Below are 17612 nucleotides of genomic sequence, written 5' to 3'. Positions count from 1 at the left end.
GCGGGAGGATTCACCCCCGCTACTCCCTACTAATGGTACTTTTAACATACCAGTACTCTCCATTTTTGACCATGAAACAGAATCGTAACAATCCCAAGTTAAGTTTTTATCGTGTTCCTTTGCTTTTCTAAAAATATTATCGTAACAGAACCACTGATTGCCCCCATATGATACGGAATATTCCATGATCCGTGTCTGGTATATCGGCAATTCGGACAGCAACTCAGGTCTACGTTCGCCCACGATGGAGGTAAAAATTCCCCACGCCTTCCCCCAAGTGCCAATGTTTTCATCAACTTTAAAGGCGGCCATCTTTGCGCGCCAAACACTCGGATGCATGAGCTCCTTTTGGCTCTTAACATGCTCCATCTCATAATGATCGGTAAGCAACGAGAAGATGTTTACATACTCATCTGCCCATATCTTCTCCTTAATAGCCAGAGGGACATGTTGACCCAACTTTTCCCTTCGTGAAGGTGCAGACTCATCCCTCGCAATCGGCAATGGCCGCTTACCTGAACCGGAAGCTGTATCTGCGGCTGGACCTGTTCCTGGTGGTTTTTCTACTGCCGCAGCCGGCGTGATAACTGGCGATGATGCCTTCGCCGCCTCCCTCGTTTCACGCAGTTGTTTCATCAACACCCGTGCGTCCTCAGCCGTGGCGCCCTCGCTTTCTTTTCCCAACCACGCTGCTAATTGTGCTGCCAGCTAGGGCGGCATATCCCCCCCGGACACGGGGGTGATCACCACGGGAATCGGATTCCCCTCTGCCGGCACCGGAGTTGGCTCTTCAAGTGGGGCACAGGGAACCGGGATGTCCCCCCCAGCTGCTCCCCTTCTGGGCCTCTTGCCCTTTCCTCCCGGAGCAGCTCCTGCCAAGGGTCGTTTCGGTCCCCCTTCCCCATCTCTATCCGCCATCCGTTTCTTCAGATCGGTCACTTCTTTCATGAGTACACGCAGCATCTGGTCGGTAGTCATTCGCTTTCCGACTATCTTAGGCATTCTCCGACATCTGTAAGACAAAAAGAAAGATTACCACGCTCAAAATTGGCTCTTCATTCCGTCTCGAGCTAAAGCGCAGCGAGGAGGTGCAGCTTTAGAGCACAGGAACAAGAGGATGCTTTCTTGGCTTGTTGCTCCTTTTATCCGTCTTCAGGGCGGGCGTAAACCAGCCCCTGCCTGCCCCAAAGGGCGTGGCCGTCCGCGTCAGTGTCTAGGCCAGCCCACTCCTGGGCGGGAAAAGAGCGCGCCCCGGCTACGCCGCTTCGGGCATACCAGCCGAGACGCGCCTCCCGCCCAAGATGGCTTCCCGGGGGGATCGTGGTACTCCGCCATACGTTCGGGGGGACCGAATGGTCGCCCCTTTCCAATCAGCTCCATCCTGAATATCAGAGAATCCAAATGGATGATAAGATTTGATACTATCATCAATGGTCTCAACGAACAGGATACCAGCAATGCCCAACTGGCCTGTCTGAGTACATGATAGACTTTCCACATCAGTAATTCCGATCTACCATAATTATTCAGTTGTTCTTGCTCTCGCATGCAGTGTCTATAAGAAAATGCAATGTCCAACAAATGATGGTCACCCCTTTATACCTCTTATTTGACATCCCAACCGCAATGAAAGACTATCTTGTTAAACATCGTCATTTATGTATTTTTCACTCTATCCCTTGGTTGATTTACTCTGGCATGCGTATACAAATATTAGACTGTTGTATTCCATTGATTGACTGTACAACCAATGACTGTCTGTTTTGCCCGTCAGCCCGGCCACAATGACAGAATAACATGTACAAATATTCCCCATTACTACACCTATTGGTGGGTTTGTCCTAATTTGTTTATTCCAATTCAGGACTGCTATACCACCCAATTTCCTCCAGATTTTGTTAGCAAATGTAAAGCCTCTATTGTCTTTTATTAATACCTATGTGTCCTGTTCTTCAACATGGATAACTCAAATCATGACCTCTGTTCACCAGATATCCGCCGTTTAGGATTAAGCTGCCTTTGTGTAGATAATGATGTGTACCCTTTTTCATATTAGATGACATCTATTTATTACAATTGTTGTCTCTTATTAACATTTACGCTACGAGATCTTTAAGATGTGTCAATCAAATCGTGACCTCTGTCATGTTGGTAGAATAATATGTGTACCATAATTTTACATGGATCCCATTTGAAGTTTTTATGTCACTCAGAAATAATGCCGCTGCCACCAGCCGCCAATCATTAAACACCACCCCTCGCCGATTTTGACGTAATAATGTTCTACAATCCCCCTTCCCCGGGGTGGCTGAGTCTTTCTTCACATCAGGCCCAAATTTTGATGCTCGCCTGATGCGTCAGGCATAGTGCACGCGTGCACGCCTGAAGCGTATCCTTCTGCTTAAATCAGATAGTAGTGCGCCGAGTCCAGGCTGTTCCCTACATTACGGATGAGTTGACGGCCAGGTGAGTAATATGAGCTGCTCAATTGTTCCCTACATTCAATCCACACCCCGGCACAACTTGATCGAGCTTTTGCATACCATTTATATTTTTATATTCTTGCTTACGCGTCCCTTGTAGTTGGCACAAACAGACGTCTTACTGGCAGGTTGAGTATTTTAATGCCACGCAAATGTTCCATTCGCTTTATCTGCACCCCGGCATTACGCACTGAGCCTCTGGTATTGAATGTCCTCTCTCCCTGCGCCGAACCTTATTGATACCATTACCGGCATGTTAAGTATTTAACACCACACAAATGTTCCCTTCACTTTATTTGCACCCAGGCATAACACGTTGAGCCTCTGGTATTGAGCGTCTTCTCTCCCCGCACCGAAACATAGTGATAACATCATGCTAGATTCACTCACCCCATTTTTTTAAACACGTTAGCTACGGCACCCTGACCCCATTTCCCAGCACAATCCATATTTTTTGCAAGGTACCATGGCCATTGCCACCTGTAACTGTTTTTACATACCCAAGCAGCTGACCTTTACGATTGATTAATGCATGTGACACTCAGACGATCTTAGCAATGCCAGACACAACTTCACAGTATATGATATGGAAATTATTTTTAATTCCATTTTGAATTCTTAGGCTATTACCATGCATGTCCACTGCTTGAGCCGGTCACCAGCCATATTTGAATTCACCACTTTGATCTTTGCCGTTCGCTCCACGTTAATTTACTACTTTCAGAATGCCCTTCTCGACATACACACTAGCTGGTTTCTCCTCTCCTCCATAGATTTACTCCACGTGCCACCCTTGATGATTCAGGATTGTCAACATTTTCATAGAACTTCGGGACTATCCAGCCCACCAGTGAAGAATTTCTTTGATAGATTGGACCCTTTTATGCTACATACGTACATTCAGTAAGTATGTAGTGGCCTATCAAATTCATAATATGAGTTTTCTCCATGCCTATTAGTTTGGCTAACTGACACCTTTATTACACAGGTGCCGCCTCACTCCTACCCTAGAGTGTTTCATGGAGAGCCACAAAGCCCCCCTGCTCCACGATTGATTTGTGAGAGACCTCCCCAGCACTTATGGTAATCCTATGTAAAGTTGCCCTTCGTTTTGGGACTCTGTTTTTATTGTTCTTGTTCGTAGTTAGGTAATGACACACCATCCCTCTCTCTTTAGGTGCCCCCAGCTCTTACCACTTCTTACTTGTCCTGAGGAAGACCCCGCAAGTAAGGTTCAAGATACCTACGGGAAAAGGGGTCGAAACGTCAACACTAGCACTCTTGCCAATACCCATTCAACAGTAATGAACAGTTATACGGCAACTATGTATATTCTATGTGTACTTTGACCATCCGGTATATGAACAATATATACAAGAATTGCTTGTGACATTTTGTCACCACCACAAACTTTCTCTCTCACCACTATACCATCTTGCACCCCCTCCCTCCCTTTTTCTGGGCACCTTTCAAGAGAATTTTCTTACCTTGTTAGGTTTTCCTTAAGACTTATGCTCTGCATAAGATGCATATCTCCAGGTTGATTAAATAACATTGGTTGAATATTTTTGTTTTTTTCATTTAATATCCTGAATGTCATTTTTGATTTGTTAATTCCTCCCTTCTATGTTAAATACCACCAACACACTGGGACCACTCTAATATATACTGTCTACCAGCCAGGTCCCAGTGATTCCGGGTCTACCCTTTTCTCGTAACTACTATTCAATATCAGCACATTCTGTGGTTTGATCAGATCAATGGAGACAAATCTCTTTTTGTTTTGCCAGCAAGAGGTGGAAGAAATACTGTTATTGATCCTTCGACAGCCAGGACAGGTACAGGCTTTCTGTAGGATGGCCCAAATTCTTTCTTATCCTCAATCTTTTCTCTGACCTGATCCCTGACTTTGGGACACAGACATGTCTCGCAGTGACTAATTTGACTTCACCAGTGACGGTCCCTTTTACTTGCATGTTGCTTAGTAGTGCTCTTGTTTCATTCAGATTCTGTAAAACAGCCAAACGTATATGGATGTCAAATGGTTTTTCATCCATAACGTGCCTTCACAATCAAGATCAGGTATCCACATTTTTGTCCCAAATAGGACCTCATAACGAGTGACATCCACTCGAGAACTTCTTGGCATGTTGTTGAGGGCAGGGTGTACCCCATATAGGTGATTGACCCAACTACCACCCAAAACTAAAACTCTAGCTGTTAAAGATTGCTTTAAGTCCTGGTTTTTCCTCTCCACAACCACATTTCCCTCGGGATGGTACTGAGAGGAGAACAGCAATGCTACACCCAAACCTTCCATGGTTACCTTGTAAGCCCTAGAGCTAAACGCGGGGCCACAGTCAGAATGTAATGTGCCAACTGTGTATGTCCCTATGAAGATTCACAAATATTTTCTAACAGTTCTGCATCAGCCGAGTACTGAGGTCATACCCATAGGAATCTTGAGCATGAATCCACTGCCACCAAGAGATACTTGTAAGCCTCATCTAAATGTAGGGTGCAGCAGTTATGAAGATAGACACACGCTAGTGGTCTGTCTGATATTAATAAAGGTGTTTGCGCAGGACGTGCTACAATGGAACCCTTCTTCTGCTGACAGATGTCGCATTTCAAGACAAAATTATTCGACTGTTTTGTTAAACCAGCCCACCAATAGTGTTGTTTTATAAAGAAACTGTTGCAGTAAAACCTGCATGTACAGAACCTAGACCCTTGTGTGCAGCTAGGATTAAACCTAATCGGCGATACATTTTTGGTATTACTCTATCCCCCACTCCAGGAATCTGAGCATACGGAATGTTGCTTGCATCTAACTTGTAGGAGTATTTGAGTGGAAAAACTTTTGGGAAGGCTGGGCTGTTTTTGCGTGAAGCAATGACAGCTACTATTATCTGACTGTTTATTCTCATAATTGCAGCTACGGCAGCAGTTCGTACTACCCCCTTTGCAGCTTCATCAGTCAATTAATTACTTTAAACATGAATGCCATCATGTTGATGACTCAGCGTGTGTATCAAGTAAGCTCTTGGTAGTTTGTTTTTCAACTCAGCTACCTGTACCTTAAGCATTGTGGCCCAATGTACGACCATTTGCTTTTGCAACTTGCAAATTGTGAAAAATTGTGAGTCGCAGTTTGCGAGCAGCAAAAACAAATGTACAACAGTGTCAGAGACACGGTTAGTGATTCCCAAACAGGTTGCATAATGCGAGGCTCATGTATATTAATGAGCCACTTGCAATTTGTGACCCCATTGAGAATGGCTGCCCCTCCCAGGGATTGTGGCCTGCTGGGCTCAGCAGACCTCCATGTCTGAGACTGCTTTTCAATAAAGCAGTTTTCTTGTTTTTAAATGCAGCCTGTTTTCCTTAAAGGAAAACGGGCTGCATAAAAAAAATGAAACATTTTCGTTTAATTTTTTAAGGGCAGGTAGTGGTCCCTTGGACCACTGACTGCCCTTAATATATAATTTTGGAGCCAGTCACAAAGGTAAAGGGGTCAGCCTGGGTACCCCTTCCTATTTGCAACTCCATTACCACCATCTTGAAGAGGGTGGTAATTTGTGTGTGTTTTGTGACCGCAATTCGGGTCACAAAACATTCTTAAATAGGATAGAGACTCGCTATTAGGAAGGGATGCACCTGGCACGCCCCTTCCAAATAGTGGCTCGCAATTCCTAATTAGCGAGTCGCAAATAAATTGCGACTCACTAATTAGGAATTGTACATGGCCCTGTAACATTTTGCATGCGCAAACGGGTCGCAAACCCGTTTATGCATGCAATTTCAGGTTGTAAATCTGGCCCTTTATGCTTAATTGTGCCACCTTTTGTGGCCTTAAACCCATTCTGACTACAGTAGTGAAGGTATTCATTATATGACTGGACACAGTAAAAAGAATTGCACACATTCAGTGTGCGGAATTCCCGATCCGTATTTGTTAGTTCCAGTAACAGGGCTTTTATTTCTGCCAGCTGAGCAGTACAGTCTCCTAGAGACTGTGTCTTTGTATCGCTGTGACGGAACTTGCCATCCCACATACGACCTCTTACAATCGCACAAGGGGCGCTGTACTGTTGTTTACTTCCTATGGTCGGCTGCGCAGAGTCATCGGTGTAAATAATGTATTCATACTGACCTAAAGGCATTATTTAGTTTCGGAGGATTTGCCAGGACATGAAAGTTTACTCAAAACACATGGTGGCAACCAGGGAAGGGGTAGGCGTAAAAGAAAGCAATTTTCGTCCCTAAGGGAGTAAAGGCAAATTCGAGGGCCAGGGAAAAGAGTTCAAAGGAAAAAGCCAGGCTGGTAACAATCAAACAAGCCATGCTGGAAATTTGACAAAGATGAATGTAAATGGGGAACATCATGCAGGTTCAAACACGCATGTAGATCATGCGGCGGAAACCACCCTACGATACGCTGTCGGCGGGCCGCAGGGGCAGGGGCAGATAAAGGCAAGACAGCCCCCAGAAAATGAGGTACAGGCCCGATGGGTGGGGCCAGTGGGAAAGAAGCAGAGGACAGACGCTACCAACACCCATAAAGACATACAGACTGCTACATCTTCTGGAAAACTATTACAAACAAGAAAACAGACAGCTGCTAGCAGAAGGCTTCACACAAGGTTTTCCAATCCCATACAAGGGGCCCAAGGGCGCACGGGAGAGTATAAACCTAAAATCAGTCAGGGACAACCCTGTAGTAGCAAACTAGAAGGTCGAGATGGAATTACTGCTGGGCCGGGTAGCCGGCCCCTTCCCTTGTCTGCCATTAGTGGACATGGTGGTATCACCACTCGGCGTAGTGCCCAAAAGGGAACCAGGGACAATCAGGCTGATTCACCACCTATCCCACCCTGGAGGGGAGTCAATTAACGAATGGCTGATCAGGGAGCTTGCACGGTGGCATATGCTTCTGTAGACAATGCGGTGGACCTGATTAGGCAGGAAAGGAAAGGGGCCTTGATGGCAAAATTAGACATAGAATCAGCCTTCAGACAGTTGCCAGTGCACCCAGACAGCTACCACCTGTTAAGTTTTAAATTAGATGGGAACTACTACTATGACAAATGCTTACCAATGGGGTTCTCGATATCATGCGCACACTTCAAGGTGTTCTGTAGTTTTCTGGAATAGGAATTGGGACCGCGCACACCAAAGGGTGGGCATGTCCACTACCTAGATGACTTTCTTTTATTTGGTAAAGCAGGCAGGGAAGATTGTGCCAATCTCCTAAGCACATTCATAAAGATGACCCAGGAGTTAGGCATCCCACTGGCGCAGGACAAGACAGAGTGCCCCACCACTAGACTAGCTTTCCTGGGGATAGAGTTGCACCCAATAGCCGGCACATGCAAGCATCCGCCGGAGAAGGTAGCTGAGCTACTTGACACAATAAGGAAGTTGAGGCAGCAAAGAAAAGCGACACTGGGAGAAATACAGCAGCTGCTAGGAAAGCTGTATATGCCACACGAGTGATCCCTGCAGGGCGCACATCCACAAGGCAATTAGACACAAAAGCACCAATGGCTCTGCATCACACAAGGGGTGAAAGAGGATCTGGGGCAATGGAAGAGTTTCTTGGCATACTTCAACGGCACCCTGATATGGGGAGAGCCTTGGGTGCAGGCAAGCGAACTGGAAATTTACACTGATTCAGCAGTGGGAAACGGCTTTTTAGCAATCCTAGGTGCTGCATGGTCAGCAAGGGAATGACCGACAACATGTCACAACACTAGGCTACCAGCAAACATATCCTTCCGAGAGTTGTTCTCCATAGTGGTAGCTTTCCACATATGGGCCCCACAGCTGGTGAACAGACAAATTACACTATGGTCTGACAACCACGCATTAGTACAAGCGATTAACACAAGACCTGCACAATGCCCAGCAGTATCAACCCTGCTGCGGAGGCTGGTGCCTATCAGTTAAGAAGCGATACAAAAGGGGATGATGGATGGAGCGTTTGAGCAAATCAAACACTCACTCCCAGTCAACTGATCTGGGTTTAATCCATCACCATTCTTTAGCTCACTCAGCCACCCCAGGTCAGACATGGCCATATGCAAATCAGTCTGACCCTGTGCCTCATTGGAACAGTCCAGCCCTAACTGCCAAGCCATGTCTTCCCTGGAACGGAAACAAGCATCCTGGGACCGGTTTCAAATTCATAATCCTCATCAGCCAGGCTATCATGAATCCAGTGGCCAAGTGAGCAAGTGACTCACGTCTGAGCATACCCTGCCAACTTAGGGCAAACAAAGCAATACAAAAGGGGATGATGGACGGAGCGTTTGAGCAAATCAAACACTCACCCCCAGTCAACTGATCTGGGTTTAATCTATCACCATTCTTTAGCTCACTCAGCCACCCCAGTTCAGACATGGCCATATGCAAATCAGTCTGACCCTGTGCCTCATGGGAACAGTCCAGCCCGAACTGCCAAGACATGTCTTCCCCTGACCGGAAACAAGCATCCTGGGACCGGTTTCGGATACATAATCCTCATCAGCCAGCCTATCTTGAATCCAGTGGCCAAGTGAGCAAAGGACTCACGTCTGAGCATACCCTGCCAACTTAGGGCAAACAAAGCAATACAAAAGGGGATGATGGACGGAGCGTTTGAGCAAATCAAACACTCACCCCCGTCAACTGATCTGGGTTTAATCCATCACCATTCTTTAGCTCACTCAGCCACCCCAGTTCAGACATGGCCATATGCAAATCAGTCTGACCCTGTGCCTCATGGGAACAGTCCAGCCCGAGCTGCCAAGCCATGTCTTCCCTGGACCATAAACAAGCATCCTGGGACTGGTTTCGGATCCATAATCCTCATCAGCCAGGCTATCTTGAATCCAGTGGCAAAGTGAGCAAGGGACTCACGTTCGAGCATACCCTGCCAACTGAGGGCCAACAAAGCAATACAAAAGGGGATGATGGACGGAGCGTTTGAGCAAATCAAACACTCACCCCCCGTCAACTGATCTGGGTTTAATCCATCACCATTCTTTAGCTCACTCAGCCACCCCAGTTCAGACATGGCCATATGCAAATCAGTCTGACTCTGTGCCTCATGGGAACAGTCCAGCACGAACTGCCAAGCCATGTCTTCCCTGGACTGGAAACAAGCATCCTGGGACCGGTTTCGGATTCATAATCCTCATCAGCCAGGCTATCTTGAATCCAGTGGCCAAGTGAGCAAGGGACTCACGTCTGAGCATACCCTGCCAACTTAGGGTGAACAAATCGATACAAAAGGGGATGATGATTTGCATATGGCCATGTCTGAACTGGGGTGGTGTGGAGTGTAAAAAAAACGATGGATTTAGGCCCAGATCTCTGTACTGGGGTGAATGTATGACATTGTTCTGCATTCTGTCCATCAATTGTTGTTTTGCATTTGTCACCCCGAGAGGGATGGGTATGCTCAGACGTGAGTCCTCTGCTCTCCACACCACTGGAGTCAAGCTAACCTGGCTGAAGACGGCTAATAGCCAGAAACCGGTCCTAGGATGCTTGATTCCGGTCCAGGAAAGACATGGCTTGGCAGTTCGGGCTGGACTCTTCCTATGAGGCACAGGGTCAAGGCTGATTTGCATATGGCCATGTCTGAACTGGGGTGGTGTGGAGTGCAAAAAAACAATGGTTTCAGGCCCAGATCTCTGTACTGGGGTGAATGTATGACATTGTTCTGCATTCTTTCCATCAATTGTTCTTTTGCATTTGTCACCCCGAGTGGGATGGGTATGCTCAGACGTGAGTCCCATGCTCTCCACACCACTGGAGTCAAGCTATCCTGGCTGAAGATGGCTGATAGCCAGAAACCGGACCCAGGCACACTTAAATGCAGTGGCTTAATACATAAAAATGTGAGGGCGGGAAGACCCAACCAAGGGTTTCAGATGCAGAATGGCTGTGAAGGGCTGGGGTAGCATACAGCAGGCAAAGAGGGATGCAAGGCGCCCCATCCACCTCAACATGCTGCGAGGGATGCTGGGGACTTTTCAGGGATATGCTCCTCAAGGCATGAGGAAGCATTATTCCGGGCAGCCTTCACAATTGCATTCTTTGGGGCATACAGGGTCAGCAAATTGGTGGCCCCATCTGTTGTACACCCAGGAACAGCATGCATACACAGAAGGGATGTAGAAAAACATGGAGGCTGCATGGATATACTGCTGCGGCTGTCGAAGACAGACCAGGCGGGCAAAGGGAAATGGACCAGGATACACTGCATTAAGGACGCAACGTGCTGCCCTGGGAGCCTATAGCGCACACACCAGGGAGAAGGGGAGCGAGAAAATTGTCCATTGTTCAAGCACAGAAACTGGTCTTTTCTCAGCCGCTTTCAGTTCATAGCAGTGATGAGGAAAACTCTAGAGGCAATGGGGCTCCCCGTGCACAAGTATGGATCACACTCTTTTAGAATAGGGCAGCCACCATCGCAGCAGGGCTAGGATTGGAAAGTGGGTTGATCAAGGGGATAGGGCGCTGGGTGTCCAGCGCATTTAAGCGCTACATACACCCGCCGATGTACTAAGCCCAACTTCTCTCGCCTATTTTCTAGGTCCAAACACTTCACAGAAGAAGGTGTGGATTATGGGGCAACCCTACGTAATGCAGGCCCAATGTTGGGAAGCAGACAAACGTGAGTTTGGTGGAGTATGGCTGAGGGAAACAGAAATAGACTGGCTGGGACGCTTGGGAATGAAGTGGGAACAACTGTGCGGGAAGCATTAGAACAAGGTAGCAGACTGGACGCAGTAGAGGACCACCTGGGTGGCAACGACTTGGGATCATTTGGGCAGCGGTCACTACTAGAAAATATGCAGAAAAGCCTCACGGCCTTGGCACGCCTGATAAGCCCTGAAGAAGTAATATTTTCAGAGATCATAGTACAAGGCCTGGCAGGGAGGCAATGCACCTGGGGGCTGTAGAGAAATCCAAAAGAAAACTTAATATCACCATGGCCAAAGTATGCATGGCCAATGTCTGGGGTTTGTGAGGCACGGGTTGATAAACCTGCAATCTCGGGGTACCACCTGGAAGATGAGGTACACCTCATGGGGGTGGGAATGGACATGTTCCTACTGAACATCGTGGGGGTACTAGAGCAGAGGGGCTTCCAATGAATAGAAGGAGAGGCCAGGTTAGGGGGGAGCTCCCTCCAATTGAGAAACCATAGGGAGCATGGGGGAACAAACTCAACAAAATTAGTTAAAAGAGAAAAACTTACAAGAAGGTAGATGGAATGCTCTCAGAGTTTCCTTGGGATGCCTCATGGCAGGGGCACTGAGAGAGCCAAGGGGCTGCGTGCCACAATAAAAAGAGTAGAGGTGATGCTCCCGCAGGACCCGTTTGATGCTTCACAGCAGGGGTACAGAGGGAGAAAATGGCAAGGACTCAGCCTCAAGAAAAGTAGAGTAGATGCTCAAGAAAGATCCTTGGGATGCAACACAGCAGGGACCCCTGGGAGAAGGGAGGGCCCACGAAAGGGTTACATGGCGAGTGGGAAGGCACTTGCAGCCCAGGCAGGTCCAGAAGGACACCTTTCAAATTGGTAGCAAGCTGAAGCCTAGACCCGTTAATCAGGCCCCTCCCCTCCCAGGTTATTGAGGATGCTGGGTCCATAATGCAAGAGAAAGTATAAGGAGCAATAGAAGTAAATAAATAACATGGACAATAAATGTGTAGATGACCATGAACGATTGAAATGTATAAAGTTATATTTTGATGAATGAACTGCGACCTTTTCAGGCACCCAAGAAAGTTGTCAGTGGTGATTTAAGGTAAACGTGTGCAGTTGGTGGAAATGGGCAAGGGAAGCGGGGCAGGACGACTCACCGCCTGGAGGGGGTTTAACAACGCCAGCTACATTTCAGTTGGTGCTTTGCCTTAGTAAACAAAAAGATGCATTGGCTGCATCAAGGAATGACCCATCAGCGACAATTAAGCAGGCTGAGGAAGGGGGATCAATCGTAGTATGGGACACTATTGATTATACCACCGAGATCATGAAACAACTAAATGACTGCACTTGTTATAGAAAAATCCCTGAAGATCCGACCGGAGACCTTCAGAATCAACTATTTACCATCTTGAAGGAAGGGTTCGACCAAGGCTTCCTGGGCCCCAATGAATTTGACTTTCTACAAAATAAACACCCGAGGACTCCGGTGTTTTATATCTTGCCAAAGATTCACAAAAATGAAACTAATCCACCTATTGTTGCTGGATGTGATTCTTTGCCAGAACCAATCGTGAAATATGTGGATTGCTTCCTAAAGGAATTTATGAGTCACGTGGTTTCTTATCTCCAGGACACGACGGACTTCATAAACTAATTGGATGAGGTTCGGTTCAATAAGGAAGAGGACATTGGACGTCACTTCCCTTTACACTCAAATCCCCCAGGATGAAGCAGTGGCAGTGCTTTCCCATTATCTAGAGAAAAGAACAAGACCAGTATGAGTGCCAACCCAATTTATATTGGATCTAGCGTCCTTTGCCCATAAGAAAAACTACTTTACATTTGGTAAGGAATTTTTCTTCCAAATTAAGGGAGTGGCGATGGGGTGCCCATTTGCCCCGGAGATGGCAGTACTGTTTATGTCATTGTATGAAGACACTGTTGTCCACAATAATAATCCATTTTCCAAGTACATCAGAATGGGGCTACGTTTTATAGATTACGTTTTTATGGTATGGACAGGTGGAGAGGAACAACTAATACTTTTTTACAATTGGTTAAATGGCAGAACAGTAGACATCAAGTTTAGTACCTCACAATCGGCAAACAAAATTTCTTTCTTGGATGTTGAGGTATACCCTGCGGAGGGAAGGTTGGTTACAACATTATATACTGAACCAACGGACAGAAATAAGGCTCTGTTATTCTCTAGCAACCACCCAAGAAGCCTGCGGGAAAACTTGCCGTATGGCCAGTTTTTACAAATTCGTAGGAATTGTTTTTATAATGATGACTACAACTTACATGCGGGCAATCTGGTAAACCAAATTACGGGAGCATGGCTACCCAAAATAATTGGTCAAAAATGCTATGAAACAAGCAAGATGGACACCAAGGGAATGTCTATTGGAACGTAAGATCAAACCACAGATACAAAGACAAGTCTGTGTAACTACATTTTGTCCTAATTCAAACAAACTAAACAAAGTTATCGCACAAAACTGGCATCTAGTTAAGAATCTAGAAGCCAGCTTGGAGCTACCACCTTTGTTTGCATTTAAAAAGGAAAGCAGTATTTCCAACCATATTGTAAGAGCAGCCGTTTCAAAAGATCCACAACCTTCATTAAGACAACTAATGGGTCTTGCTCCCATTGTCCGCCATCACAAATGTGGTACGTGTGTTTGTTGCGATCTCACAATGGAAGGCTCAATGTTTAAACATAGAGGAATTTTATGGAAACACGAATCCTTTAGCAACTGTAAAACTAAATATGTAATCTATGGAATAACATAGATTACATATTGCCAATGTAGAGTTGCCAGTGTGGACAACTCTACATTGGCAAAACCAACCAGGAAGCCCGGCAAAGAATTTCCCAACATAAACCGCAAATTAAAAACAAGGTTGAGATAGCACCATTAGTAAACCACTGGATGAGAAACAATCATTTGATAAGCGTCCTCAAATGGACGGTCATATCAAAGGTCGAACGAGACCCTCAGGGAGGGGACTTGGAGCTGAAATTATCTCAAAGAGAGGCCTTCTTGATTGTTAAATTCGACACGGCTGTGTCAGGTCTAAATGGGATGTCAGAAATTTACAAATTGTAAACAGTGACCAGCCATGCTATACAGCTTCTTCTTCTGCTCTTCTGTTTATGCATGATGACTCTGATTTTATTTTCAATTTTAATTTAGATTCAGCCCTGGCCTAGTTTCAGTAGGTGTGGACTTTGAACACCATTGAGATGCCCTTTCATCCTGCCAGATACTTTCTACTCATGGGTCCCATTACCAGGGATGTACCTCTTGCCTCCAGAACTTGTTCAAGGTTTCCCTACGTAAGGTCTCACTGAGCCGCAAGATTTACCAATGCCCACCATTTTCCTATCAGCACCACTCGCCACTTTTTTAATGAAGCGCCATGATCACTTAATGGTGCCTGTCACCAAGAAGCACAAGTGCATTGTGACATACATATGAAATAATAGCCGACTGTTATACTATTTTCAGACAACCTGGGTCACCTCATGACTGGACCCTTAAATCAATTTTGAATGTAAAATAATATTGCAGCATTATTATTTTCATTTTTATTTTCCTTTCCTTAATATCAGCCCGCTGTACCATGACCCAGTTTTATAGGTCTTTTATGCGATCCGGTGCACACAAAGTGCTTCATACTACACCACCTAGTAAGCAGAGGGCATGTTTATGCTTTACCATCGGCTGTTATACAGTCAGAAACTACAACTCCCAGGGAGCAGGTTATTCTATGGAGAGTTCCACCCGTTAGTGCAAAGGGAATAACAAGTTTCCCTTTATACTATCAACTTAATGGTTTTGTTTTCCATAATGTGAGCTTGATTTTTCATAATATGAGCTGGCTGTTCCAATTCAATTCAATTCAATTCAACAGACCTTTATTCGAATTTCATAAAATTCATAAAAGTACATACAATAAAAACAATCTCATCTCTAAGCAAATCTATTTACAGTAATCATGATACTTAAAATTTGTTACAGTTCTCATAAATCTAATCATCAGGGGTCTTCCATCATTTTACGTACACGAGTTATCAGTCTCAAGAAAGTGCTAGTGCAGAAAGGTAATTCATCTGTTTCCAAGGAAAGCAACATTAAGTAAGGCTCCCCTAGGGAAAGGGGTTTTCGTTTTCTAAAATATGGAGTTAAAAACCAGTTAATGTACTTTAAGTAAAATGTACAGAAAAATAGGAAGTGCAGATCATTCTGTGTGCTTATCCCGTCACACGGACATGGGTTATAATGTGCTGTATGATGCTAGCCCAAAGGAAAACCCAATAAAAATTTCACAGAGCCTGCTCTTAGGCGAAATAACAGTGATCTTTCCCAGTTAGTCATGGGAAGAATAAGATAAGGTGGGAGAGGTTGCCTACACAATTTGTTCCCCATGTATGTCACAACAGTAGATTTGAGTAATTCCCTTCCCATTCTTTCTGAATTATAAAGTGCATATAGTGCATGTTTAATCAAATTTTTATCTCTGAGCTCGATCTTAGATGGGTCCGAGAAGAGATCTCCCCTACCCACGGCACATAATGTCTTAAAAACTCCCGCAAGCCAGGGGATAGCTAAGCCCTTTTCACATTTAAGGCAGTCATTTATAATATCCTGTGTTAGGCAAGCTAGGTTATTTCTCCAGATCCTGAGCCAGAATAGGGCTGGCCTTGTCCTAAAAAAAATCACATGTATAGGGGAGATTAAATTCCTTGTGACAAATAAACGTTGAGGATGAGATTGGGGCACCCAGTAGTTTTCTGCAGAATCGGTTTTCTTCACGGTGAATACTCAGACTTATCCCCAAACCCCAGACCTCTGCCCCGTATGTGGCTACTGGTATGCATTTTAACCTAAAAAATGTTTAAATGGCTCTAGTGGCACCTATTTTCTTTGGGCGTGGCAAGCTCAAGACGGAATTGGTGGCTTTCGAGAACTTGCCCGTGGCGTGGGCCAAATGCCCACTCCACGAGCCGTTCGCAGCGAAAGACTCTAATTTGTCTGCCCCTACATGTATAGTGTTGAGCTTCCGTTTCCCTGGGCCACATGGCATGATAAAATATTTTTTAAAATTCACCCGCAGATCTAAGGACTCCATATATTGAACAAAAGTTTTAACAATTAAGCGGAGGGCATTGGGTGTGCGACCCATAAGGACCACATCATCTGCGTATAATGAAACTGGTAATGGTTGCCCCTGGATTATTGGTACATCTGAAGTCACTTGTTTTAGAGCTGGCTGTTCCAGTATTTAGTTCGATACATTTGGAATCCTTTTGGAATTCGGAGCAGTAAAGCTCCCTCGCGCATGCGCGACTTTGTAAGTACATTACCCAGAAAACCTGGGACATTCATACACGATTTCCCTTGGCATATGCGTCTCGCTTCTCTGACTAATACCGCGACTCTGTTTTCCTTTCGAAATCTACTTGAAACCGGCAAAACACTCCTGTCCTCCAGACATTTCATCAAGCGCAGCATTCTTTAGCACGGCCATGATCTCACTTTTTCACCGTTTTGTTTAGCTCGGTTACTTACGCCCCGAGAACCCAGTTTCCCCGCCCGGTGACTCCATCCCCGACTGCAGAGCCAAGAGGATGATTTAGGCTCCCAAGCGCCATTCAGCGTCTTTAGGTAAGAGGCTAACAGTCCTGATCTTTACTACAGACTATTTGGGTTTCGCCAGGTAACAGTTTGGTTTGTTTTATGCTTTTTGGATTTTTGGACACTCTGGTTTTTAAACAATTGCTCCCTGTTACATCTGTCGACAGGCTACTACTACCCCTTTGTGGGGTGAGTGGGTCGTGCACATTAGAAAAACAGCCCTTGCAGGACATTTTTGGACTTTAATTAGGTAAGGCCCCTTGGCTAATAGACCAACCTGACAGTAGATTGCATTGTTGTGGGCACACTGATGGTTTCTCCATCTCTGTTTTACTCCTTACTTTTGTCCTTTGCCTTTCTTCTCTCTAATCTTTTCATAGGAGGAGCTGACATTCGTGCAAAAGGTTGACAAGTTTCAATTACTATAGACTGGTAAGATGGAGTGACCTCATGGTGTAGTAGTGCTCTTAGTTTATTGATTCAAGATTGGTCAGAGACACAGTTTCTTTTTCTTTTTTCCTTCACAGATTTTGATGGTCCTGAGGAGAATCCCAAGAGTTAAAGGGATTCGAAACGCGTACGCGTAGACCTTGGGTCTGCCAAGTTGCTCTTTTGCTAATTAATTCCTTTTGCAATTTTTGTGGCAACAATACATCTAACCTTGTTGTATTTTTGAATGAATTCAACTGTTCACATGTAATTGGATATGGTGTATTTTAAAACAATTAATGTTGTAAATAGTTCTGTTGGCAGACCTAGTACTCTTTTAATGGT

This window comes from Lissotriton vulgaris, chromosome 3_1 (genome assembly GCF_964263255.1).
Source record: "Lissotriton vulgaris chromosome 3_1, aLisVul1.2, whole genome shotgun sequence".
Lineage (NCBI taxonomy): Eukaryota > Metazoa > Chordata > Amphibia > Caudata > Salamandridae > Lissotriton > Lissotriton vulgaris.
Note: the sequence above shows the minus strand (reverse complement) of the source record.